Source organism: Cyanistes caeruleus, chromosome 1 (genome assembly GCF_971803275.1).
Source record: "Cyanistes caeruleus chromosome 1, bCyaCae1.hap1.1, whole genome shotgun sequence".
Classification (NCBI taxonomy): domain Eukaryota; kingdom Metazoa; phylum Chordata; class Aves; order Passeriformes; family Paridae; genus Cyanistes; species Cyanistes caeruleus.
This window is the reverse complement of record NC_141701.1, coordinates 125,969,227-125,982,187: the sequence shown is the minus strand read 5'-3', so window position 1 is coordinate 125,982,187 and position 12,961 is coordinate 125,969,227.

Here is a 12,961-nt window from a genome sequence, read left to right as displayed (position 1 = left end):
TCTGAAATTAAATTAAGGTTTCTCATGAAATATAAATTAAGACTTTGTTCCTATATCTGCCCATCTCTTCTTCTCTACTAACATGTAGATCTGTTGATCCACTTTTACAAGACTGAAGACTGGTTTAAGTTTCTACAATGATCAGCTGGAAGGAGGAGACCCAAACATGCATCTTTGGCATAAGAGAGACAGGAACTCAGACAGAAGGAGACAGTTATTGACTGTGGCTGGAATCTGACAGACAAGCACACATCTAGGACCCTGACTAGCCATAGCACGTGTTTCTGGTGCATGTCATGAGATGGTGGAAAACTTAGCTTCACTTTTCTTGGAAGAGATAGGGGACAACATAAAAATCTGTAAGAAATGAGTTATTAATAATCCTACAACCCACAAAATGGCTTGCTTTTATTGTGTTTATTCATGCACATGAAAGTTCAAAAATGTTAGGGGGCTTTTTATTTATATGCTGTATTTGTTACATGCGTTTATTTTGCATATATATCACAAGTGAATATTTGTTACAAGTGTATAGCGAACAAAATATTCCTAAAATAAGTGGATTTCAATGGGGTACTTTCAGATTCACAGAAAAAATAATTTCTAACAGTGAGTAGAGAATTGTATTAGAGAAAAGGGATATTATTTTCTCAAAAATGAATTCTCCATCTCCTTACCTCACTGCAGAGCTTCTGACTGTAACCTTTCCCACACCTCCTTCCCCCTAGTTCATTACAAAAATCTTAGCAGAGTCAGGCTTATCCTTTTGTTTGGCATAAAAGTCTTTTGAGATAAATACTGAATTAAATTTAAAAAGGGGAAAACTTTTGAGTGGCAAGTTTGCTTGACTATTATTAGTATTGTTACTACTATTGCTACTCTTATAGCTGCTTTAAGCTTTCTAAGAGCTAAATAGATAGATAAGCAATTTCTGGGAAGAATACCCTATTAAACAGGGGTTTTTTTTTTTCAAATCATTAAACTATTTCTTATGTGTAATATAATAAAGGCTTTTATATCACTATATATGAAACATCTGTCTATTCATATTGGACCAGGAAATTCGTCTACATGCTTCATCTCTGACTTATTTCCTTTCTTCCTTCCAAAATGCTGAGACTGGGGATGAAAGTACCACTGTGTCCCCAATGTGTTCCAGTGTGATCATCCTCAGGATGAGGCTATCTGACATAATTACTGAACTTCCAAGGAGTTCCTTGGGATTTAGAAACACTGCTCTCACTGCTTTTAACAAGATTACTGAGACTCTGATGCATGCAAAGCTTTGAAAATTTAGGTAAAACCACTAAACAATGATTGTTAGGCTTAAATAAATTAAAACATGCACACAACAGTTAGACTCAAATAAATTAAAATAATTGAAATAATATTACCATAGTGTATCACCAGAATTTTATGACAGTTTTTCAAAATAGAATGATGAAGAATAATTCATCAAGGAATTTTACTTTGTCTTTCCTTCAAATATTCTTTTTTCATGTCACCTGTCAGCCATGACAAATACACAGTAGTTCTGTTTACTCTATTGGTGCTGTAGAAATGGGTAAGCATTCTTTTGTTTTATGTTGCTTATAGAGAAATGTAAGTATTTTAGAGCTCTTATAAGCCATTGCTTAAGTGTTTGGCACTGTGGTATTAGAGTGAGTGGTCAGTTCCAGAATATATATGCATGTATATATGCACATACATACATCTTGAACTTTGAGAAGAATGAAAAATAATGAAGGAAAAATGAAAATTAGTGAATTAGTTCTGAGAATACAATATTTGTCTTAATGTTACAATGCATTATAGGGATGTGAGTGGGAAATCGCTGGAGAAAGACTACAAATTTTTTTGTTAAAAAGAAATAATGATAAAAAGAAAAAATTGGGGTGAAAAGCCACAGTATAAAAATCCTGAAAAACAAATGTCAGCTTTTACTAGGATAACTGAGAGGAGTGAAGACCACAGCCACTAGGATGTTTGAAATCAGAGATTATGTGTGCAGGACAATGAGAATTCTGCAGTGAGAAGCACACATCTGACTGCAACATGCAATGAGGTAATGTTGATCCCAACACAAAGCTAGCAAGGGAAGCATAAAAACAGGCTAAGTATCTATCTCTTCTCATCTCTTCCTGCTCTTTCCCCTAACATCTGTCTCTAATGCCTATCTGTGGATACTTCCTGAGAAATCTGTAGCTATCAACTGGAAGTCTTCAGAAGTGGAGAACAAGAAACCTGCTGCGATTCCCCCATGGAAGAGGGGTACCTATGGCACTGAGGAAAACACAAATACTGGAGAAGACCATGACTTCTATACTGTTGTTTGCTCAGATGCTCCTCTCTCTGATGAAAGCATCGTGAACTCCCATGCCCCTACAAAAACTTGCACAGAAAGGACTGACATGTCTGGAATAACAAAGCAATCCACGCTAGCAGAGTTTCCTGTGCCACTGACTGAAATGAGAATTTCACATGTAAAACAGTTGGAAGAGATTACAGTCAAACTAAATCTTCTTGGTTGACTCATCAAATATCTGGAAGGAATAAAAACCCTGAGCATTATATTATTACCCAAATATATCCTTTATCCTTCATTTTCTGAGCTTTCCTAGGAAGACTTCTTAATAACACCAGTTTTTAAAATAGCTGTAGCATGTGACAAAGATAAAGTGTTAAAAGTCCATGTCTTGTGAAGGGTGCAATGATAGGCAGTTAGAGAAGACAGTTTTGGGTGAATAGCATGAATGAGTTTCAACCATTTCATTGTTTCCATAATCAATAACCCGGTTCCCTAACCTGTAAGTAACCACAAACCTCTACAAATACTTGGGGCAATGCTGGTTTGCTGCTGGGATTTATGAACTGAATGATAAATTCAGCGAATGATGGATTCACAGACTACATTGTGCTTCATGGCAAAAGACATTCTTTGTCAAATGGTTATATAGAATTTGTAGCTGGAACAACCAGCACAGAAGCCACATTTCAAGGGTTTGATCCTGTGAAGATATACCTGAGCAAATAACTTGCCTATCGATTTAAGGGTGCACATTTTGGTTACAGAGAGGTTAGTCACATAAGCAAAGCTGTCCATGTTGTTTTGTGTATATATTAACTTGGATCTCATGTCTCAGTTACTTCTCTCTTCATGCAATATACTTAATATTCTTGAACAGTATTACTGGTTATACAAACCAAAGAAGAAGCCATTTTACAAAATAAAGGTCCCCACATATATTTTTTATAACTCAGCTAATTTTCAAGTAGCTGGCTTCCCTTCCCCACTTCTGTATTTGTCATTTAAATAAGTAAACAAACTAACAAACAGAAAGCATTGCTTCTGGACTTCATTTTTCTGTAATATTTCATCTTCTAACAAGGGTGCTTATGTAGTTTGGTAGAAGCTTTGGTAAAAAGATGCTCTAATTAGTGCAGATGGATAGCCACAAAATCATCAGTTTAGTTCCACAGCCGTCACTAAACAAAGGAGTTTGTCTATAAACCGTAGTGTTTCCTCCTGAGTTAGTTTCATTCTGACATTTATTTCCATTTGTATTCATTTTGCTTCTCACTGACTAAATTATTTCCCAAATCACCTTATTTTTCCCTCATCATTCCTTATATTTAAGCACTACTACAAAATTGGTTTGTCTCAATTTACATACTAAATGCAGTAAAATGTGTTACCCCAGAAGTACATGCCTCAGAATGTGACAACCTGAAAACATGTAATTTTCTATGTTAAAGTGGGTTAAAAAACTGTGAAATGTTTCTTTTTTCTTTCATTCTTGCTAGGCAGATAAATTTGCTCTATTTCTAGTCCACTCTAGTGGACTAGAAATAGTTAGTTCTTAAACTAATTTGTAAGCATTTATCTCACAGCAAATGTTTCATTTTATATAAGTTAGGATTTTAAGTTAGAGTTATTCATCTTGGCCTAATTATGTTATTCAAAATATTCTCAGAACAAGTCAAACTGGTGAAACTGCACTAAAAAAAAATGTAATTATGCTTTAATTTGGTCAAAAAACTGAGTGAAAACATTAACTTCAATATTGATTTTAATATAAGCTGCTAAGTAAAACTCCCAATGTTTCAGTACAAGTCAGCTAACTTGAGTTAAGAAAATCCACTTAGAATATATTATTAAAGTTCTTTTGATAGTGTATGTGCATCTAAGATCCTGGAAACCATTGGAATCATCACCCCAGTTTTAGGCTACTCATTCTCAGTCTAATTCATGCCAGAAGGATGTGCCTGCTCCTACTTGGTTTTAAACTGCAAGACAGGAGCCATTTAGGGCTTTAGAGTCACTCCAAACCTTTAATGCTGACCCTTCACAGCGCTCGTGCTGCTCCAGATCCTCCAGATCTAGGCTTATCAAAAGGAAGGTCTGAGTGTATCTGGGCAGTGTGGGCATTTGGTGTGGTTGGCAGAGAAAGGAAATTGCACTGAGACAAAACCAAGATGCAGAAGGATGGAAAATTGTCTTATACCAAGTATGAAAGATAAAAAAGAAAAAAAATATATATATCTTATTAAGGAGTTAGCAACTTTTATTTATTTATCTATCCCTTCAGACAAAATTCTACTTGCTCTATCAATTTCAGGAACAGAGGCTCACCTGAACCTCAGCTAACTGCACAGGGCCCCAAATGTTGTATACACAGTGTATTTACACATATATTTCCACATGGATGGCAATATATGTGTAAATTTTTTTACACGGCATTCTGAAGAGAACATTAACAGATTCCATTCATCATTTTCACGAATGCTGTTCCTAATATCAGATGTGAAGTTAATAAAGTGAAGTCCTTTCACTGACTGGACTGGCCTTGTAGGTATTTAGTAGACCCAAGTTTCAAAATTTTAAGCTGTGAAATGTTTTATTGAGCCACACTTAAACACTGTAAAAACACAGTGAACTGGATGGTGCTACGGCATACACACAGAAACTGACCCAGGCAGATAGGGGTCACAGGATATAGTCAAATAATAAATATCAATAAGTTTTGGAAATCAAAAAGAATCAAAATTATTGAGTTCCTCAATAAATTGACTAATGGTTAAATTTTAGAGCAACTACTATTAAAAAAAAGAGCACAATTGTTTTTAGGATCTAACTATTTTGGTTTCAATCACAGATGAAGCAACATATTTCTGACAACTTTGTATGTTTATGTGTTATATTGCCTTATTTCCTGTTTTGCTTTCTGCATGGTATAAAATGGAGTGCTTTAAAATCCAGCAATAACTTATCAGAAGTTTAAGTTTTAATTGCCTTAAGTTTATCAGGAAGAAGGATACCTAAAATCACTGCTTAATTAGAATTCAATTTACGATTCCTTGGGGTTTCACTTAAAGGAGTAAAAACTCACCATGAAGCTTTCAGTTTTTCCATTTCTCTCACAAAGAGAAAGAGTCATTGAACAGAAATTTATCGCATTTTTCCCCACCTTGACAGCCCCTGGAAATGGAAAGCAAGCCCTTGAGCCTGGCCAAGTATCCAACAGCTCTGCTTATCATGCAGTTTTCTCCTCAGCTCCCCCTTCCAACAGTGGATAAGGGCAAAGACTATCTGCATGCAATTACAATTTTTGGGATGTCTTACAGTGACTTTGGTTCTATGTACCTTCTTTAAGGTACATAAGGGTAGTGGAAAAATAGTCATCTTCCTATTTCTGTTGGACCCTTGAGAAATAATTCTCAGCTTTACCCACAATTTATTACCTACTCCTGTTTATATTTTGTAAAAGGTACAGACACTAGAAGAAATGTTTTGAACATTTTCTTAGCCAGAAGACTTTTTTACAACTTTGTATTCAAGGACTAGGAGTCTTTTCTATTTCTGCAATAGTAGCTGGGTTTCTCTGTAATATTACAATGCAGTTCTGGTTATTGCCTGAACATTTTTTACTCAATTAGATATAATAGTTTACTTTTTCCTCACAGAAGGAGTTGCTTGGGATAAGAAATAATGCAGCACTAGAAAAGGAAGTCTGTATGAGCTTTGTACAGGAGCTAACATTGTGTAGGGGTAGTGCTGAGCATAACCTTCATGCAAAAGTGCTCTTCACAGTCCCAGTTCCTTGAATAGAATCTCTTTTTACTCCTCTGCAGGTCTAGAAACCTTTTTCAACATCTATGCTATCAGCTGGATGTTTGTTGTCTGGTAGTTAAGAAATTGCTTAAAATCAAGTACAAAATAAAAAATATTATTTTCTTCCTTCCCCCCCTGCCCCCACACCTTCCCCTCACTACACTTGCCTCTATATATAAATGATTTAATTTCTTTTTCCTATTCTCTTTATTCACAGTATGTTCACAATGCTGAGTTTAGGGCTGAGGTAATTTTATAATGTTTATCAGTTCCAATGTTAAAATAAATTGGACCAACTTGGTGTTTTCAGCTGTCAGAGTTCAAAAGTGAGAATTATAACCATCCATGCTGGGAACCAGAGATTTGGTGAACTCTAAGCTTTTCTTCAGGCAGAGGAAGATACACTCATGCTTGTCAAGGAGATTAAGGAGAAATCTGATTGAGTCTGGAAGACTATTGCTGCACTGGATTACAAGTATGATCTTCTCTCTTTTCAGGGATAAACAACCTCAAGGGCTAGGACACTGGCACAGAAAAGCAGATAATATCACTGGCTGTGAAGAAAAAGTGTGACCATATGGCAGGCCCAATAAATGAAAGCAAATCAAAAAAGTGAAAGTGAAGCAATCAATTAAAAGTATGGTTTGTGTGCTGTTGTACAAAATTGACACTTTTATTTCTGTATCTGTAGATTAACATGCACTCTTTCTCCAGCTCCTTTCTATCTTATTTATTCAGACTGTATACTCTTTTGGAAAGGTCAGTCTAGTATTAGGACTATGCATTGGATCCTGGATCTGCCATAGTGCAAATGTTTAAAACTGAATCTTTGAATAATAGATTGAATAAACACAGGGACAAAGATTTATAGCTGCTGGTGGAGGGTGGAATTTCTAAAACTGCCTAGTGCACTACATAAAAAGGAGGGAAATCAAGGAGAATTTAGCAGTTGACAAAAAATGCATGCCCTCTAACTCTCTGATCTCAAGGACCGCAAGTGTATTCAAAGAAAAATTAAAAACCAAAGGAATCATACAAAAATTGAGATTGGGGTTGTAAGAACTGGACGTTTCCCTCTAGACTGCATGTGTTATTTTTTCTTAAACAGGTCTTATTTGTGAATATCAAACAAACAAAACCCCTACCAAGCAAACAACAACAAAAAATTAATGATGAAAAAAGAGGATTTCAATGTTTGCCTTTGTAATATTTATTATATTCAAAAGCTCTTGCAAGATAAAACATCACAAATTCATGTATGTGTACTATATATACTATATAGATACTTATTTGCAAAAATAGGGCTGTCCTAGAACAACCAGTAAGTAAAGTAAACCACCGTAACAGCCAAGAGCATTAATTTCAGTGATAGCACATCTGCACTAAAAGCAGCTTTCTCCCTTCTCAGTGTATGCTTTCTGAGTAAGATCAAGAAAGGATTCTGATGGTTTTAACTCTATCCTAAAGGAAGATGATCACTAAATCAGATAAACTATTAATCTGTTGAAAGCTTGTTACTCCTGTTTTGCCAAGGCTGAGATGCTTTGCAGCAAAAAAAGCAGCCAGGACTCTTCCTGCCAAGAATCAGACATCTCATGCATGTTTCATAAATGTTTCTCCACTGAAAACTCAAGGATTAAGCAAACAACAGTTCAGTATGAAGAATCTTCCACTAATGATTTTTAAATAACTCAGAAAGAAATCTTGCCCCCATTTAAAGCAACAGTAAATTTTACCTCTATCTTTTAGCCACAATACAAACCCTTTCAAATTTATATGTCATCCTAGTGCACTAAATATGCTGATAACTACTTTTGCTACACTTGTTAAACTCATAAGTGCCTATATATATGGCTTTTTTACTATTAAGTAAAATCTCCTTTAAATTTATGTAGATAAATCCATACTTATGCCTGCATTGACTGTCCATAGAAAATATTCACTTTAGGAAAATAAGGTTTCGTTATGAAGCTTTGCCATTTATAACATAACATCACCACACCCTAAAATTTTCTGTGAAATAGACCAGCTCTCAAGTAATCACCTTTTATAGCAAGATGAAAAACATTTCAACAGAATAGCATCGTTGTGCCTAAAAGAATGTTGATAAAGAGTTCTCCTTTACTTAGAAAATCATAAACTTCATGCAAGAATGGAGAAATAATAATAAACACCATCAAGATTTACTTTTCAAGTATGCTGGAATACCAAGATGGAATATTAAAACATGCTAAGAAATAAGCTTATCGCCTTGATATGCATTATGAGCATAATCACTGTCATTGTACCTCACACACCTCACACAACTGGGAACTCAGTGAAGATAAAGAGAAATTTTCCTTTCCAGGCAATAAAATGGCAATAGAGCTGCTCAGAAGCAGCCACTGGGTGACTGCAGTAGCCTCTGCTGCTCTAATGATGCACAGATGTAGGTGCAGCTGGAAGGGCTTGAAGGGCTGGCGCAGCACTGAGCTCGGTGGAACACTTCCAGCCCCAGCAACACAGAGCTCAGCAGGGAGATCCTGCCTTCTGCTTCCCAATATGAGGGACTCTCCTTTAAGAACTGGTGACCCTGTAGAGATTCAGCTGCAAAAGGACACATCACTCTCATGAAGCAGAGAAAGCCATATACCATTTAACTACCACAGGATATGTAAGCTCTGTAGTGGCTGCATGAATGTCACCATATTAATGTAGAACATATCACCTGAAGGGCAAATATTAAAATGTATTTCATTTGTGTGTACTATATCTATATATAAGACATGCACTGTGTGCATATATGTGCACACTTTGGCAGAAAGCATTTTATACTCACAGCTGTACAAAAAATTATCACTTACTTGTAATGAATGTTCTTTGTTCTGTTTGCATTTTGTAGTTTGCAAGAACAAAACCACATAATTCCCATGGTTCTTCTTTCATGAAATGGTCTGAATCCCTCAGTCTTGCCCTTTAAAATCATGAAGTATGCTCCAGACCACATAAATTCACAAGACAGAGGGCAGTGCTAGACTGCAGTAATTGAGATAGCTCTCAGGAAGCCTGGACACCAGCAGCCATGGCCTTATAGCAGTGTGGGGTACTTCTGCTAGCTTGAGCAGATGCCGTGTGCTATGGTCATGGCTGGACTGCTACTAGTGTGAAAACACAGGCTTGTTTGCCCAAAGTCACACACACTGCTGTGGGCACAGGACTTTGCTGAACAAGTTTCCTTAAGGCTTAGGGAGTACTTGAAAGCAAGCTGTGTGGTCCTTAAACTGACAGCATCAGCCAGAACATCCAAGTACACCTCTCACTAGAAATCAGAAGTTAATTTTTCTTCTCTGTTGGAAATTGCATGCATTAATTAGTCCTAAGAAAATTAATATAGTCAAGATTGCTTAAAAAATGCAAGGTTTATTTGGCTTAGGAAACAGAGATAAAATGCAAAATAGTATGCATTCTACAGAATTGAAGTCACTGAGTCAAAAAATTGTGTGACAACTGAACTTGGTAATGTTAAATGAATTTGTGTACATGTAAAAATTAGTAAATGTATGAAGTAGCTCTAAGATTCCTCTCTGACACCTTAGATTTGTAAAGCAGCTTTTATGAACAACTTCTGCCTATCATAGTTTAACCCCAGCCGGCAACCAAGTCCCACACATCTCTCTCATTTTCCTTTGTTGGGATGGGGGAGAGAATCAGAACAAAAAAACTCATGGGCTGAGATACAGACAGCTCAATAGGTAAAACAAAAGTCGCAAAGAATGAATTCATTCACTGCTTCCTTGGGCAGGCAAGTATGCCACAAGAGCAGGGCTCCATCACACCTAACCATTACGCGGGAAGATAAACACTATCTCTCCAAACATCCCACTCCTTCTGCTCTTTCCCAAGATTTACATGCTGAGTATGATGCCATATGGTGTCAAATTCCCCTTTGGTCAGTTCAGATCAGCTGTCCCAGCTAAGTTCCCTTCCAATTCCTTGTGCACCCTCAGCTCGCTGGTGGGATGAGGAGCAGAAAAGGCCTTGACTGAGAAAGCCCTGCTCAGCCACAGCTGAAACATCCCTTTTATCAACATTGTTTCCAGCACAGATACAACACACAGCTTCAGACTACATACTACGAAGAAAATTGACTGTATCCCCACCAAAGTGTGCTGCAAATCCAGTCCTAAAAGGAAATGATCTCACTGTACGCAATCAAAAAATTTAATTTGACTACAGTGATAGAAAATATTATAATGGCCCTCCCTCCCTTCCTCCCTTCCCTGCCCCTCCCTCCCTCCCCCCTGCCCCTTCCCCTTCCCCATCCACCCCCTTCCCCCTTTCCCCTCCCCCTTCCCCCCCTCCTCCCCTCCCCCCCTCTTCCTTCCTTCCTTCCTTCCTTCCTTCCTTCCTTCCTTCCTTCCTTCCTTCCTTCCTTCCTTCCTTCCTTCCTTCCTTCCTTCCTTCCTTCCTTCCTTCCTTCCTTCCTTCCTTCCTTCCTTCCTTCCTTCCTTCCTTCCTTCCTTCCTTCCTTCCTTCCTTCCTTCCTTCCTTCCTTCCTTCCTTCCTTCCTTCCTTCCTTCCTTCCTTCCTTCCTTCCTTCCTTCCTTCCTTCCTTCCTTCCTTCCTTCCTTCCTTCCTTCCTTCCTTCCTTCCTTCCTTCCTTCCTTCCTTCCTTCCTTCCTTCCTTCCTTCCTTCCTTCCTTCCTTCCTTCCTTCCTTCCTTCCTGCCTTGTTTCCTTCCTTCCTTCCTTCCTTTCCTTCCTTCCTGCCTTGTTTCCTGCCTGCCTTGTTTCCTGCCTTCTTGCCTTCCTTCCTTCCGCACTTCCTCCTCCTCCTAATGCAAGGTGTGGAACTCTCTTTTAATTTCAGAATGTACCTCATACAATTATACAAAATGTGGTTTGAGGGAAGTAACACTCTATGTGTCCCTTCTGGATTTACAAAGATCTCTACCTGGTATTAACCGTCTTTCAGTAGAAAACAAAACAATACAGAATACAAATACCTTTTTGTTCTTTACATTTGCATTTTTAGGTTGAATATTTACTATATTCTTTCTCTATATATGGCACTACATTTATTCGGTGTTATGTTACCAAATAACATACTCATACCACCATGAAATAGGTAAAAATATTTTATCCATTTAATGTACAGTGATATTGTTCTGCCCAGGATATTAGATCTCTTCTTTTTCAGAGATCAGGCTTCCATCAGATCATTCATTTGTTGGTAAATATTTTGGTGTCAAGTGAGGTTTCTGTTTCAAATTCTATAAGTTTTACTTGGATCACTTAACTTTTCTGCTTACTTGGAAATTGGTGACACAGTTATAATGAGATCTTGATGGGGAAAGGTGCTATTTCTTTTTAACACAAAAGTAGCCAGTGATTTCAGCCTGTCAGGAAATAGCATAGCCCCACAGAAGGAAAGCTCCTGACAAGAGGAAGATATATGAGTGAAGTGGATTTCTCAGGCTAGTAAGCAGAAACCCTGGCTATCTAGCTGAGGAGAGGATGAGAGAATAAAGACCGAAGACAAGAAAAATGGAGACCTTAAGCAACTTACCTATACACATTTATATACTGCTGTCACTGAGCTTTTCTCATTTTCAATAAATGCAACATACAAACAAAAAAATCCATCCAATTTTCTATGTCAGAATTCATGTACAAAAACATTTCCCCGTGACAATAATTTGTAATGGAGAAATTCATTATACTTCCACTGTACATTTTACATCCTCTGCTTTGCTATGCCTGAGTGAGTAGACTGCTTGTTTCTGTCTCTCCGTTCTCCTTGCTTTGGATGTAACAAATCTCTCCTTCTGGGGTCTCCAAAAGCTCATTCTTCTTTCACATAAAAGCTCTCTGTAATGACTGAGAAACAGTAAAACACATCCAAATAGAATTCCAGATACACAACTGGACTGTTTATTTTGCATTTGATGTGCACACAGGTAGATAATGGAGTATTAGGCTTCATTCAGAAGAGCTCCACTGTTCCTGAAGCAGACTGTTTAAGCTCCATGAGCCAGTAAATGCAGCTACACGACTCATTCAACTGCTGGGGCACCTACCCTTGAGAATAAGGAGGTCTACTGCTATGTACAATATAAATCATGTCTACTGCCTGACCACTGCATACTGTGCTTTGTGGTGGAAATAGTTATTTGGCAAAATGCTCTAAATTTGAGGATCTCATTTTAACTTTGCCCATGATTCTTTATACATTATCAGCCCAAGCACAGGTGAATAAGTTATATAATTTGTAAAAACACAACTAATCTTTGCTTCAGCTACCAGGCCAGCTGTGAAAGATTTGCTTTGATATGGGGAACAGGAAAGGTTCGAATCACCTTTTTTATCCTCACTCTGTAAACACTGCTTGGCAGTCTAGATCACTTTTAAGTACTCAGCTGTTGTAGTCTGGGCCATTAGTCAACTCCTGACCTTATTCCCCTCTGCCAGGGATTGACAAAAGCAAACAATTGCCAGGGACCTGGATAAAAAGCGGGTCAGGTAGTTGTTCTTCACAATCCATTCATCCATCCATGAAAAAGAATACTTTCATATTTAGGTGTTGCACCACCAGCATAAAACAGCTCCTGAAAATTTTGTCTCTCCTTATTTCAGGGAGAGTCATACCCAGCTGCCTACTTTGCTACACTTCATTACAGAAAAAGTGACAGGGTATCTGCTCCAAAGCTTTGAGTAACAATCTGCTGAAAAACTCTTTCTGGTGATGTAGGTTTTAATTTTCATAGATAAAAATAAGATTTAAGATGAAAGATCTTCTAAAACCCTTTTCCATTTGAAAAGACAAGTTTTGTTCAGAAATAATAACATAGGATGAGACATAAAATACTGC